The sequence below is a fragment of the Lissotriton vulgaris genome, chromosome 3_1 (genome assembly GCF_964263255.1).
Source record: "Lissotriton vulgaris chromosome 3_1, aLisVul1.2, whole genome shotgun sequence".
Classification (NCBI taxonomy): Eukaryota; Metazoa; Chordata; class Amphibia; order Caudata; family Salamandridae; genus Lissotriton; species Lissotriton vulgaris.
In genome coordinates, this window is record NC_141689.1 from 537,551,986 (window position 1) to 537,564,865 (window position 12,880).

The window sequence follows — 12,880 nt, forward strand, 5'->3', positions numbered from 1 at the left end:
TTTAAAATAATGACATTTACAGTTCTTTCTGTTACAGGCCGGGACATGATAGCACTATACACAAGTCACTATTTCTCACTGCACCAATCAGGATTTACTTATGTGACTCTATTCACACATGAAGACATCTGCAGTGATTACATTAGCCAACTGAGGTTTCATAAGGTAAAAGATTATATTTCCCTTTGATCACTTTATCTTGCATTTATTTTTCGTTTGAAGCATGTGCAAGTTTTTATATGTAGTTATACGAAGGTGAACAAAAAACAATGACATGCTGATTTTTTTTCATTTAGCCATGTCTTCACATTCACTGAAGCCTTTCCATTGTCACTCTGTACTGTTGTCCTCATGCTATTTTTATGGGCTTTAAGTGCTGCATGTAAATGAAACCAGCCTAGAAATGTGCCTTTCGCGATTCCAGGCTATCTTCATTTACATATAACTGCAGACCCATTTGCGCCACCCAGAAACTCTTTCACCACCCACCCCTCCCGCCCCCGGGGGAGGGGAGGGGGTGCCCCACAGTTTGAAGACCTCTGCCTTGAATGGAACGAAGTGTATTTTTCAATGCAGAGTAAAAAACATGCTGCTGCTTTTTTGAATAGTTGAAGCCAGGTGATGTATTTTTAGTGAAGACCTAGGAAAAGCAAGTTCTATTACTCAACCCTGCTCAAAATCATGCCTTTGATAATAGGTTTCTTATGATCCATATAAAGAAAGTGAGGGCCATTTAAAAGAAAGAAGCAACTTGATTTATGTTTTAATTTTTGTTCTTGTAAAGTGAGTCTATGTTCCAAGATGATTCCTAGACTGTAGGCGGATTGAGAATGTCGTGGGCCGGGGAAAGATCTGTCAGCCACCAACTGAAATCCCAGCCAGACCACTTAGCAAAGACCAATATCTCTTTCCTGGAGGTATTCAGTCTCAAGGAGTTATTCCTCATCCAAGAGGCAATATAAATCGTGAAATGTTTGAATGGAGATTGTATGGAAGAAATAACTCCTTCCAACGTAGGGAACAGTTCAGTGTATACATAGTAGATGAAGCCAAAAGTACAGATGAGGGTGGCTAAGGGGGTAAAGGACAGGTTAAAAAGCCTGAGGTATAAAGCTGATCTCTGAAGAACACCAAATCTGATGTCTTTAAACTCAGATTCAAAGGGGGTAGAAACACGACTTGGGAGTGGTCAGGTAGAAGGTTATTAAGCCTCTCGAGGGCTCGGTCTCTTACACCAGCAGCCACGCGGCATGATGTGAAAATAGGGTTAGAGACCATTTCAAAACCAGTGGACAATTCCAGTAAAATGAGAATGGCAAACTTACCAGAGTCAGGACACATGCAAATGTCACTGAGAGCAGAAACAAGTACTGATCTGTACCAGAACTAGTTCTGAAGGCAGACTGGTGACTATGAAAGAGAATATTGGCTGCTAGAAAAGCTGACAATAGAGTATTTAAATGAGATCTGAGCACCATGGTGAAGTCATTGGACACAGCTTTCTATTGAAGACAGTACAATAATACTGCGATGGGATACGCTCCCTGCACATGAAATTGGACACTACCATTTATTGAATATATTATGCTTGACCATACCCTTATGAAATAGGTAGGGGTGGGTGGAACTTGTAGAGTGCTGCGGAGTTACATAAAAACTTAGTGAGATTCCAACGTGTTCGGCAAGTGAGCATAATCAGATCGTTGCACTGATTTTTAGCGCCGGGAGCTTATTACGGGCTGCAAAATCAGCACAATCAGCACCACTTGGCATACCAGAGGGCGCTGCTTCTTTGCTGTCCCTCGAGTAGATTTTCTACTCGAGCAGCAGCTTTCTCACAGTGAACAGTCTTGACTGCTCGTGACCGCCCATATTGAGAAAATCTCACCCGGTACTGTCCTACTGCCTGACATTTGCACTAGAGGACAATAGTTCTCCCTTCCGCTCTCCAACTTAACGTTGACGAGCCACGCGCAAGAAAAAACTCTGTCACATGGCAGTTGGAGGAGTTTTGCCAAACAAACGTAACTTGGAGTGCGCAAAATTCCGCAAACTCTGCCAGCAGAGCAAAATGTATCACCAACCCTAAGTAATAGGATTGAACACGGGCGGGGTGGGGGAGGCAAAGCCAGACTTGATAGGGGCCCATGCCAAACGCCCCGGAGGCGGGAACGCCAACCCCCGTAAGCCCGCTAAAAAGGGGCGACCGGATTGGTCACACCCAAGCTAGCCGCTAGCCGCCCAATGTAAATGTAAATGTTTTGTACTTGTATAGCACACAGCTACCCGGAGCGGGTCTCCCGGCGCTTGTACTCATACTGCTAAGGAACCCTTCTTGGCTTTTCCCTGTGAAATGTCCACTCCTGGGCATCCCCAAGGTGAAGCCAGGCATCCCAGCGCTGTTGGAGCCATTGTGGAGAGCTATTGCCCAGAGTTGCAGTGTGGGACCCATGATTAGAATAGGCACCGAGGCGAGAAATCAGGTCCGAGGAATTTGGAGCTCAAGACCCCGCCAAGACCGGCCGAGGCAGGAATTGAACCCTGGTCCCGGGCCAGACCTCTGCATCAGGGTCTGCCGCTCTAACCATTGAGCCACACTTCTCCACCAACCCGGACGAAGGGCGGCAAACAGCTGGTGGGGATCACAAGGGGTGCAGGTTTCCCCAGGCATTCACTGAACCCCCCCCAAAACTATTGGGGGACTTAGTGTGGATGCCAACCTATACCCAATCCCAGCCAACAGGCTTTGCCCTCAAACAATATGAAGTCAGGGAGACAAGCATCCAAGGGCTGGGTCACCAGCGGAGCCCCCGCACATGAGGACAGCCAGCGGTAAAGTAAGGGGCAACGTGAGCACCAAAGTTGTGCACGATCAAAGCCATATGATCGGGGGGATATGGGAAGCACGTATGAAGGAGCCCCTTCCTGGAGGGAGGGATAGATGGAACAGAAGCGAGCGGTATGCTAGGTACTTAGTATGACCAACCGAATAGAGTCAGGCTGTGGCATCATCAAACAGCACCAACTGGTCCGGACCACAATGACATGGATTGTTACAAGAGCAGGAATCATAATGCGGTACATCAGGGCAAGAGCCAGAGCAAAAATGAATCTTTGCCACAAGACAACTTACTGGTAAATAAGGACTTGCGATTGAGTCGGCGCTTTGGGGTCAAAGACACAAAACGACAATGAGAGTGGAACGGCAGGGGCTCAGCCGGAGAAATGCCAGGCACAGTGGGCTAACGGCCCTGGCACGGCTGACCGCCAAGCAGACAGTATAGGGTTGAAGGTATAGCCCGCCGAGTATGAGGAGGGGCAGCAACCATGCGGCGGCGGTCAAGCCAAGGTGTGAACCAAATATCACCATGGCAAAGATATATAGGGCTAAGGCTGGGGGGATTCATGCTTCACGGGCAGCCCAACCTCAGAACACCAGGCTATCACTCTGAGGATGGGGTCCACTTAAGATCCCTGGGTTACCACTTGGATGATGGGGGGAGGCTGACGACGGTAGATATGGACACATTCATACTTAACATAGTTGAGGTCCTGGAACAGCTGGGTCTCCCTTGAGCAAGGGCAAGGAGGTGAAAAAGGGGGAGCTGCCTCCGATCGTGAAACCATGGGCTGCATGGCAAAAGAGACCCAGAAAAAGATTAAAAAGGGGAAAAAATCCGAGAGGTAGATAAGCTGCTCACACAGTGACCTTGGGATGCCTCACGGAAGGGACACTGAGGAGCAAGTGAGTGGCTAGCAAGGGTCCAAGGCAAGCGGAACAGCACTTGCAGCCCGGGCTGGTCCTAATGGACGCCCATGAACTCGGTAGCAAGGGAAGCCTGGAACCACACAGCATGTAGTCCTTGCTTAAAGGGGTAACTTGAGGTAAGAAAGTGCTATCATGTAAGGACTAACGCCAAACTTGGAGAACAATGCATGCTGTAAAGATTACATGGATGTTTATGAATGACAAACCAAAGGTTGCAAGATGTATAAACGATGTTTTAATAAACTGCACCCTTTCTAGTCACCATACAATGTTGTCACTGGAATGATGGATGGGGAAAGATGTTGGGCAGGACGCTAAGAAGGGAGGGGTTGGAACACGGGCTGGAGAGGCTAAGCCGGACCCGATAGGGGTCCATGCCAAACACCCCCGTAGGCCTGTGAAAAAGGGGGCGACCGAATTGGTTGGCCCAATCTAGCTGCTAGCCCCCCAGTCGGGACGAAAGGCAGCAAGCAGGTGTGGGGGGGTTCAAAAGGCACACAGGTGTCCCCCGGCAGTTACTGAAACCCCCCCAACGTATCGGAATCCCACCCACACCAAAAGGAAGAGGGCATCGCAGCCATGAGGTCGAGGGGAAGGGGGGAATGGAAGAAACCCAGAAAAAGATCCAAAAGGGGAAATGACTAGAGGTAGATAAGCTGCTCAAACTGTGTCCTTGGGGTGCCTCACGGCAGGTACACAGAGTGAGAGAATGACAGCACACAGCCATAGACAGAGTAGATGAGATGCTCACACAGAGTCCTTGGAATGCCACACGTCAGGGGCACTGAGGAACAGGTGAGTGGCCAGCAACTGTCCAAGGCAAGCGGAACGTCACTTGCAGCCCGGGCAGGTCCTAACGGACGCCTACGAACTTAGTAGCAAGGGAAGCCTGGAACCACACAACTCGAAGGCCTTGCTTAAAGGGGTAACTCAAGCTAAGAACGTGTTGTCATATAAGGACTTACGCCAAACCTGGAGAACAATGCTTTATGTAAAGATGACATGGAAATTTATGAATGACCAACCAAAAGTTGCAAGATGTATAAACCATGTTTTAATAAACAGTGACCTTTCTATTCACCATACAATGTCGTCACTGGAATGATTGATGGGGAAAGGGACGCAGTTGGGCAGGGTGCTAAGAAGCGGTGGAGGGACTCGTCCCTGGGAGGGGTTAGAGTGACGGGTCATATTTAGTAGTGTTTTTGGAAGCTTCTCAACCAATAAAAACATGCATACATAATCATTTTCGAGGCCATTGTCTATGCTTTCACTTTGTCTGTCATAGGTTTGATAAAAATCTAAAGTTTTTTCTTTTGAAATACATTCCAGAATATGATCAGTTTCAGCTGTTTAAAAGCAGCTGTTGTGGATCAATTATTTATTTAATTTGAGAAGCCAATCAAACTGGGTACCACATCTACTATTGCAAGAGGGGCAAAGGCTGCAATGTAAGAAGCAGGTGTAAAGTTCTTTAGGTTTAAAAGCCATTCTGTTAAAGTTGCTATGGTGAATAAGGTTTTTGTTTCAAGAGGTAAGTTGGAGTTAAAGCAGCTGTTTGGTCAAATTATCATTTATTTGGAGATGTTATTCAAGACTTGTTAGGCATGGTGCAAGTAGAGTAGTATAGGGTTGGGAACATGCACAATGATAGCTACCAGTCATGCAATAAAATGGCAATTCTCCAAGACTAATGACCTGTATTTAGTTAAAGACATGAATGCTAGCATTATACCTCCTGCTACTCCCATGTTTAACAAGCATTTGCAATGCAATAGGTCTCGCATTATTAAAGTTAGAGCTATTGGCATTGTAAATGGCAATGCCTTTTATTTATGTTTTTGTTTTTAAACATTTACAATGCTAATAGCTTAGCCCCTTCGCTGCGGGGGTAATTCCCCCACTGTGCTGGGAGAGAGGGGGGCGCGCACAGCGCTCCCATGCTCATGACCAGCTGAGCTCGTCATGAGCTACAGTGCTCCTGTGCTCATGATGAGTTCAGCTCGTCACAGGCGCATTGGTTCCCGTGGAACGCTCAGCACAGCAGGGGAATTCTCCCTGCACCTGAGCGTTCCATGGCCCATGACGAGCTGAGCTTGTCATGAGCACCGGAGCACCGTGCCTCATGACGAGCTCAGCTCGTCATGAGCATGGAAAAGGTTAAACTCTCGCAAAAATGAGACCTATTGCATTGCAAATGCTTGTTTAAAGGACGCCCCAGACACTACTTCCCCAACCTACCAACCTTCAGCTATAGGACAAAACTGCAAGCTTATCTTAACAAGTCCATACCTGAATACATCGTGCTTCGAAGAGCAACACATGCGCTGCTCAGGAACGACCTTAAAAGTCTCTGTTTTAATAGCATTATACAATATCGTCGAGGTATACAGGGAAGAGCCGATTCTGCAGCTAGGATGGCTAGAATGTTCAGGCAGTGTTGGATAGTTGTCAGGGGCTATTCATTCATTGCCTTTTAGAGGATAAAGAACATTCTTTTCTGCTCCTAAAAAATTTAATAGGTGTCAGTTAAAAAGGGCTTTTATGTTAAGCGCTACACATGGAACATTGTTTAATGTAATGGATACCTAGTGTTAAGTGGTCCTTTTTTTCAGTGACTTTGTGTGCATGCGTGTGTATGTATGTGTGCGTGCGTGTTTATGTGTTTGTGTTTGTTTGTGTGTGTTTGTATGTATGTATGTGTGCGTGTGTGTTTGTGTGTGGGTGTGTTTGTATGTGTGTGTGTATTTATTTATGTATTTGTGTGTGTGTGTTTTTCTCAGCAGATTATAGGTTCACATCTCTGCTGGGCAGCCACTGCCTTTCATCCTTTGGTGTCATTGTCCCTCTGACACGTCATTGGTTTTACACGAGGAGGGACTTGCTCTTGGCTTTTCCTTAAACCCTGCTATGATGCATGAATGAGACTAGGCAGCAACGGAGAGGATTCTTTAACGTTCTGTCCTGTGCAATGTGTGATCTAGAGGAGCTGGTCAGTGGACATTTCAGCATGCACAAAATGTTAACTAATATGCACTCTTACACCTGACCTTCTCTCGAAAACTGCGACATATGTGTTTTAGTGTAAGGTTTTTTGATGCCAGGGTAGAACATGAAAAACGGGGGCCCTGCAAGTCATTTTAGGACATGTGGTCACCATAACTAGCCATTACCTCACTTTACAACATGCGTGATCCGGGGGGCCTTAACATAGGTACACGATGATGCGTAACACAAGTACACGGAAGGAAGTACATTTAGAAGAGGGTCCAGCTACTATAGAGATTTAACAGGTGGGACCAAGAGGTAACCTACCCACGTGTGTCAGGTAAAAAGGCCTATCGCTGCCAGGGGAAAACGATATAAAACACTGACGTATTAAATAAACACAGTTTTCCTCACAGCTTGGGCCTTGCCAGAGGGTCTGCTCTTGGCGTTTCCTTAAACCCTGCTATGATGCATGAATGACACTAGGCAGCAACGGAGAGGATTCTTACGTTCTGTCGTGTGCAATGGGTGATCTAGAGGAGCTGGTCAGTGGACATTTCAGCATGCACAAAATGTTAACTAATGTGCACTCTTACACCTGACCTTCTCTCGAAAACTGCGACATATGTGTTTTAGTGTAAGGTTTTTTGACGCCAGGGTAGAACATGAACAACGGGGGCCCTGCAAGTCATTTTAGGACATCTGGTCACCATAACTAGCCATTACCTCACTTTACAACATGCGTGATTCGGGGGGCCTTAACATAGGTACACAATGATGCGTAACAGAAGTACACGGAAGGAAGTACATTTAGAAGAGGGTCCAGCTACTATAGAGATTTACCAGGTCGGACCAAGAGGTAACCTACCCACGTGTGTCAGGTAAAAAGGCCTATCCCTTGGAACTAGAATCAGCTGCCACTATCCAATGGCAGTGTCTTGGTCTCAGCATGGACACAAAAGCTGCCAATGCAAAAAGAAGTACCACTTTAGGAGGATTCAAATACGTCTATAACATCATAATCATTTTGAGCACTGGTTAGAAGACTCGTATTGAAAAGGAGGAAATTTGCGAAGGCTCCTCAGAAAATGAAATAATAAAAACTCACCGCCGCAGCCCGGCTTGAACAGGAAGCCAGGCAACCTGTGTTGGGACAGGGGCGGGGCCGCAAAAAGACAGGAAGCAGACGGGAGCCTACCCAGCGTTCCTGTGCTGAAGCGCTCCTGTGCCCGTCAGCCGGAAGATTTGCGTGTCAGCTAGCGGGGCTCCCATGCTGGTGGAGAGCCCCGCCTGCTGCTGAGGATGACCCGCTGCCTGCCAAGGGAGCGAGGGACACACAAAAAGAACTCGGTGAGTGGGGTGTGAGGGGGGGGGAAGTGTCCGCGCGTGTGTGTGTGTGTGCGAGTGTGTCTGTGTGTGTGTGTTTGTGCCTGTCTGTGTCTGTGTGTGTGTGTTTGTGCCTGTGTGTGCGCGTGTGTCTGTGTGTGTGTATGTATGCATGCATGCATGCGTGCGTGTGTAAAAAGAGCCGATGACTGGTTGGGGGATGGAAAGTGAAAGTAACCAGCGCGCATGTGTTTCAGTCTGTGTGGTGGCTGGCTGTGTGCGCACGCGTGGACGGAGCCGTCGCACACCCAAAACCTGGAGAAAAGCTCGTAACACCCTTTTGTCCCTCATTCCCTCCTAGTCAGGCAACATTAAGTCTCCAGCCTGGACGCATCCTTCGGATGCTAATTCCAGGCGAGACCTAAAAAAAGGAAATTAGAAAGAGAAGAATAGGAGTTTTCCGTGAATTAGAGTAAGACATGAGGAAAAATGTGTTTCTCTGTAATCTTTCACAAACGTTTTGGAATGGATATTTTCCATATTTCAGATGGTCAACAGTTATGAAGTGAGGGACGGATTTCAGGACCAAGTCAGGATGAATAAAATAATAATACGTTTTGGAAGTACAGCAAAGAAGAGTTAAGAAGTTCAGAAACTTTTGCAACATCCAAAGAGTGAGAATGTTTTTATGTTGCTGTATTATGCTGTGTGAAGAGAAATTCTGATTATATTCTTTTTGTGCAGCTATATTTATCCTTACAATTTACTGCAGAGGAGTAACTTTAAAAATATGTATTGCATAATGCTAGCCTCCATGTCTGTAATAAAGTCTAAATGTGCTTCTCATTACACATAGAGAAGTGCTATTCTAGAATGATTAAGAACTTTGGGCCAGATGTCCAAAGCATTTTTGTGGTTTGTGACCTCAAAATGCTTTTTTTTAAAGTACAAACCTCAAATTAGGATTCGGTAACAAGTTACCAAACCGCATTCTGTGTTTGCAACCCAATACCAAATTGGTATTATAAGGGGAGTGTTTAGAGCATCCCTTCCAAATACCAAATGGCAGTGCCATGTATTAGTGTTTTGCAACCAAATTGCAGTCGCATATTATTATATTTTACCACCTCTTTAAAGGCGGTGGTAACCCGTTCCCAAATAGTAATGGGTCCCCATAGGACCCCTTCTCCTTTGAGAATATTAAAAAATATTTTTTTAGGAGCATACAGTGGTCCCATGAACTACTGTCTACTCAGAAGAATAACGATTTCTGTTTTTGAAATGCATCCCGTTTTCCATAAATATAAATGGGTTACATTTTAAAAAAAGGCTTTATTTAAAAGCATTAGAACAAACAAATGATGGATGGAATGCTGACAATGCAAACATTCTCCCCCAGTCAAAAGATCTGGGTTGAATCCATTGTTCTTTTGCCCACTACGCCACCCCAGTTTGAACCCAGCCATATGCAAATAAGTTTTGACCCTGTACCCCATGGGAACAGTCTAGACTGAACTACTAGGCCAGGTCCTCCCTGGACTGGAAACGAGCATCCTGGGACCGGTTTCAGGGTATGTCACTCTTCTTCAACCAGGCTAGCTTGGCCTGTTCAAGATAGCCTGGCTGAAGAAGGGTGACATATACTGAAACCGGTCCCAGGATGCTTGTTTTCACAGAATCTGCTCTCACCCACATAATGGATGACATACTAAAAATGCTGGACCAGAACAAATCATGCCAATTGATACTTCTTTACTTATCCTCCGCGTTCGAAACAGTTAAGCATGACAACCTACTGTCCCTACTGGAACGAAGGATGGGTCTTACTGGCCCTGTGTTACAATGGTTCACCTCCTTCCTAAACAACAGAACTCAAAGAATCAAGACGAAACACCACTCTCTCAACCATCCCTGGTCACCATAGGGGTTCCTAAGGAATCAGCACTTTCACCCATTCTTTTAATCTACTCATGGAGCCCTTGGCAAATGCATTGAGCTCTGAGAACATTCTTTATCACCTACATGCGGATGACACCCAACTGTATATGAAAATCTCCTCACCAGAAGACTTCATCTCCCTCAACGCTATCCTGCAGAATACTCAAAGCTGGCTCACTGATAACCACCTCATGCTTAACACCAAAAAAACTGAATTTCTCCGAGAACTTATTTATTATGCATGAACATCTATTCCTTAGGGGTTCATTCATGTCGTTCATATGCCCGACTTTTACGTCAATACTGGCATTCCTAAACACCTTCAAGGTATACATATACCTTCACTTGCTATAGCAAAGCACGGTGTGGTTCAGTGCAGTTCCACTACCTACTTGCACGATGCAGCTCGCTACAGCAAGTGCCGAAGGAAGCCAACTCTCCAGCTGACGCACTGACCAGAAGCTGTCATCCTCCTGCCAAGAATCCAGCTCCAGTGTTTCTGACTCCCCTTGCTGGGTGTTGGGAAATCGAGTCCCGTGAAAGAGATACCAACCTCTCTTATTCTAAGGTATGGAGCTGCTTAGAACCTAGAGAAACCTTTGGCAATTCTTGGCAAAACTAAACCTATGCTAAAGACAACACCTACTTCTTCCCTGGTACTAGACCTAGGTTAGGTACATTTGGGGTAGGCGTATTTTAAAAGAACCAGTTGAGTATTTTAGCCTGTGTTATTTATGTACCTATTTTTTATATGTCATAGCAACAGACAATGCTATTACAGTATTATTTTATATTACTGTTTCCGCTGTACGCATTATACTTCACATTCTGTCTAATGATTATAGCAGTTCATATCTCTTGCATGAGAAATAAGACTGTTCAATAAACCCTTTTATTGAAACGCCCGTCTCTCTATTTCTATGCAGCTCTGCAGAAACGAAGCATCCACGATTGACTAAGTGAAATAGTTATCTATTGTTTCCACGACTCTGAAGATATTGTTCCGGTTCTAGAGGAAACAAAGTTTTCATGTTTATGCGGTTGTCAGAGACTAATCTCTTCTTGTTTATTCGAGAAAGTTTCTAGTGACCTCTGAGTTAGCTGGCACACACACAATTAAGTTTAATATACTCGATAGAAACATACTGACCTAAGTCCTATGTCCATTCTATAGTGTATATTATTCCAATGCGCTGAGCCTATTGGGAATATAGGAACTACACTACAATGCAGGCACAAATATCTAAAGCCACCATGGGAGCCAATTACCAGTTGAGTTTACTAAGGAAACGTAATCCCTTCCTCCCTCAGACCAACCTAAAAATGGCATTGCAAGCCCTAGTGTTACCAAGACTGGACTTTGCAAGTACCACTTTATGCGGTCTCCCCAGATACAAGCTGGCACCGCTGAGGGCATCTCTTAACTCTGAGGCCAGACTGGTCTCAGATCTAAAAGAAATAGCCACATTTCCCCTACCTTGAAAGCTCTGAACGGGCTGCCCCACAAGGCAAGAATACACCTAAAGATCGCTTGCATGACCCATAAAGCTCTCACAGCAACACCCCCTGTTACTTAGCACTAAAGCTAGAACAATCAGGAGGATGCATACAATTGCGAAGTGCAAGCTCACTACTACTGAAACTACAGTCCTTCCATAAAATGAGTACCGGGCTCAGAGCTTTCTCAGGGATCGCACCGAAGGTTTGGAACTCCCTACCTCCAGCTGTACGTGGAATCCCTTCCTTTACCTCCTTCAAAAAAGAAGTGAGAATTCTTCTAATGAACAAATTCACATCCTAAGACATCATACTCTACACTGACTTCTAGTGACCAGTTATCCATTTATTTCCGTCTACCTCTTTTGTGTTGAACTGCGAATACCAAATGTATGTTTACTGCCTCATCCTGCTGAGGTTGAATAACTGTGTAATATGATGCGCTTTGTTTCCCTCGTGCATCACTCACCGCCGACTACTAGTCATCTATGCTATCCAAATATAATATTTTCTACTTTTTTGTGTTGAATTGCAAATAACGATTGTACCTTAACTACCGCAACCTCCTAAAGCTGAAAAACTGTGTAACGTGAATTGCTCCGATTAGCTCGTGGATCATTCTTTGTTGACTACTAGTCACCTAAGCTATCTACTTACTATTACCTACCTCCATTGTATTATGGCAAGCACTGAATGTACGTACACCACTTCAACCATCTAATGTTCAATTATGTTATATTGTAAAGAGCTCTGATACCCTTGTGGGTCATGTTCGCACTATATAAAAGTTTATAAATAAATAAATGGTTGTCTGCTGACATCAACAGGCCACCATCCTTGTGATGGCTAGCATTCCTAATGGGTCCAAACAGGAAACTACCTAATTAATAACCCTGGGCAGAATTTGCGTAGTCGCTCTACGCAAAGTTCAGCAAAACTGCAAAAAAACTTCCTAAGCCCGCGGAATTCCGCGAGCTCGCGGAATTAATTTTTGTGACAGGAGCATCGTGCCAGAATGAATCCTCAATCCTGCCCAGTATATATTTATCCAAGAAGATGCCACCATTTTGTGCAATACCTCTACTCACCTGGAGTACTACTGGCTAATCAGTAAGTGCTACCTGGTTTGGTAAATTTATAGTGCCTTTCCTACACTACAGCTGTGGGCCAGAAGTTGTCTCCAGTGACCATGTGTCTGTAACTTTGCCATCACGCCGAAAGGCGCCGGGGTCCCTTGTGTGAGTTGTCCATCATAGTGGGGAAAGGGCGGAAAGACGTTGCATACCGCTAGTGTGTGTGGGGCGGGGCTTCTATTCAAGTTCACATGCCTATTGTTTATAAAGGGTCAGAGACCGATCAGAG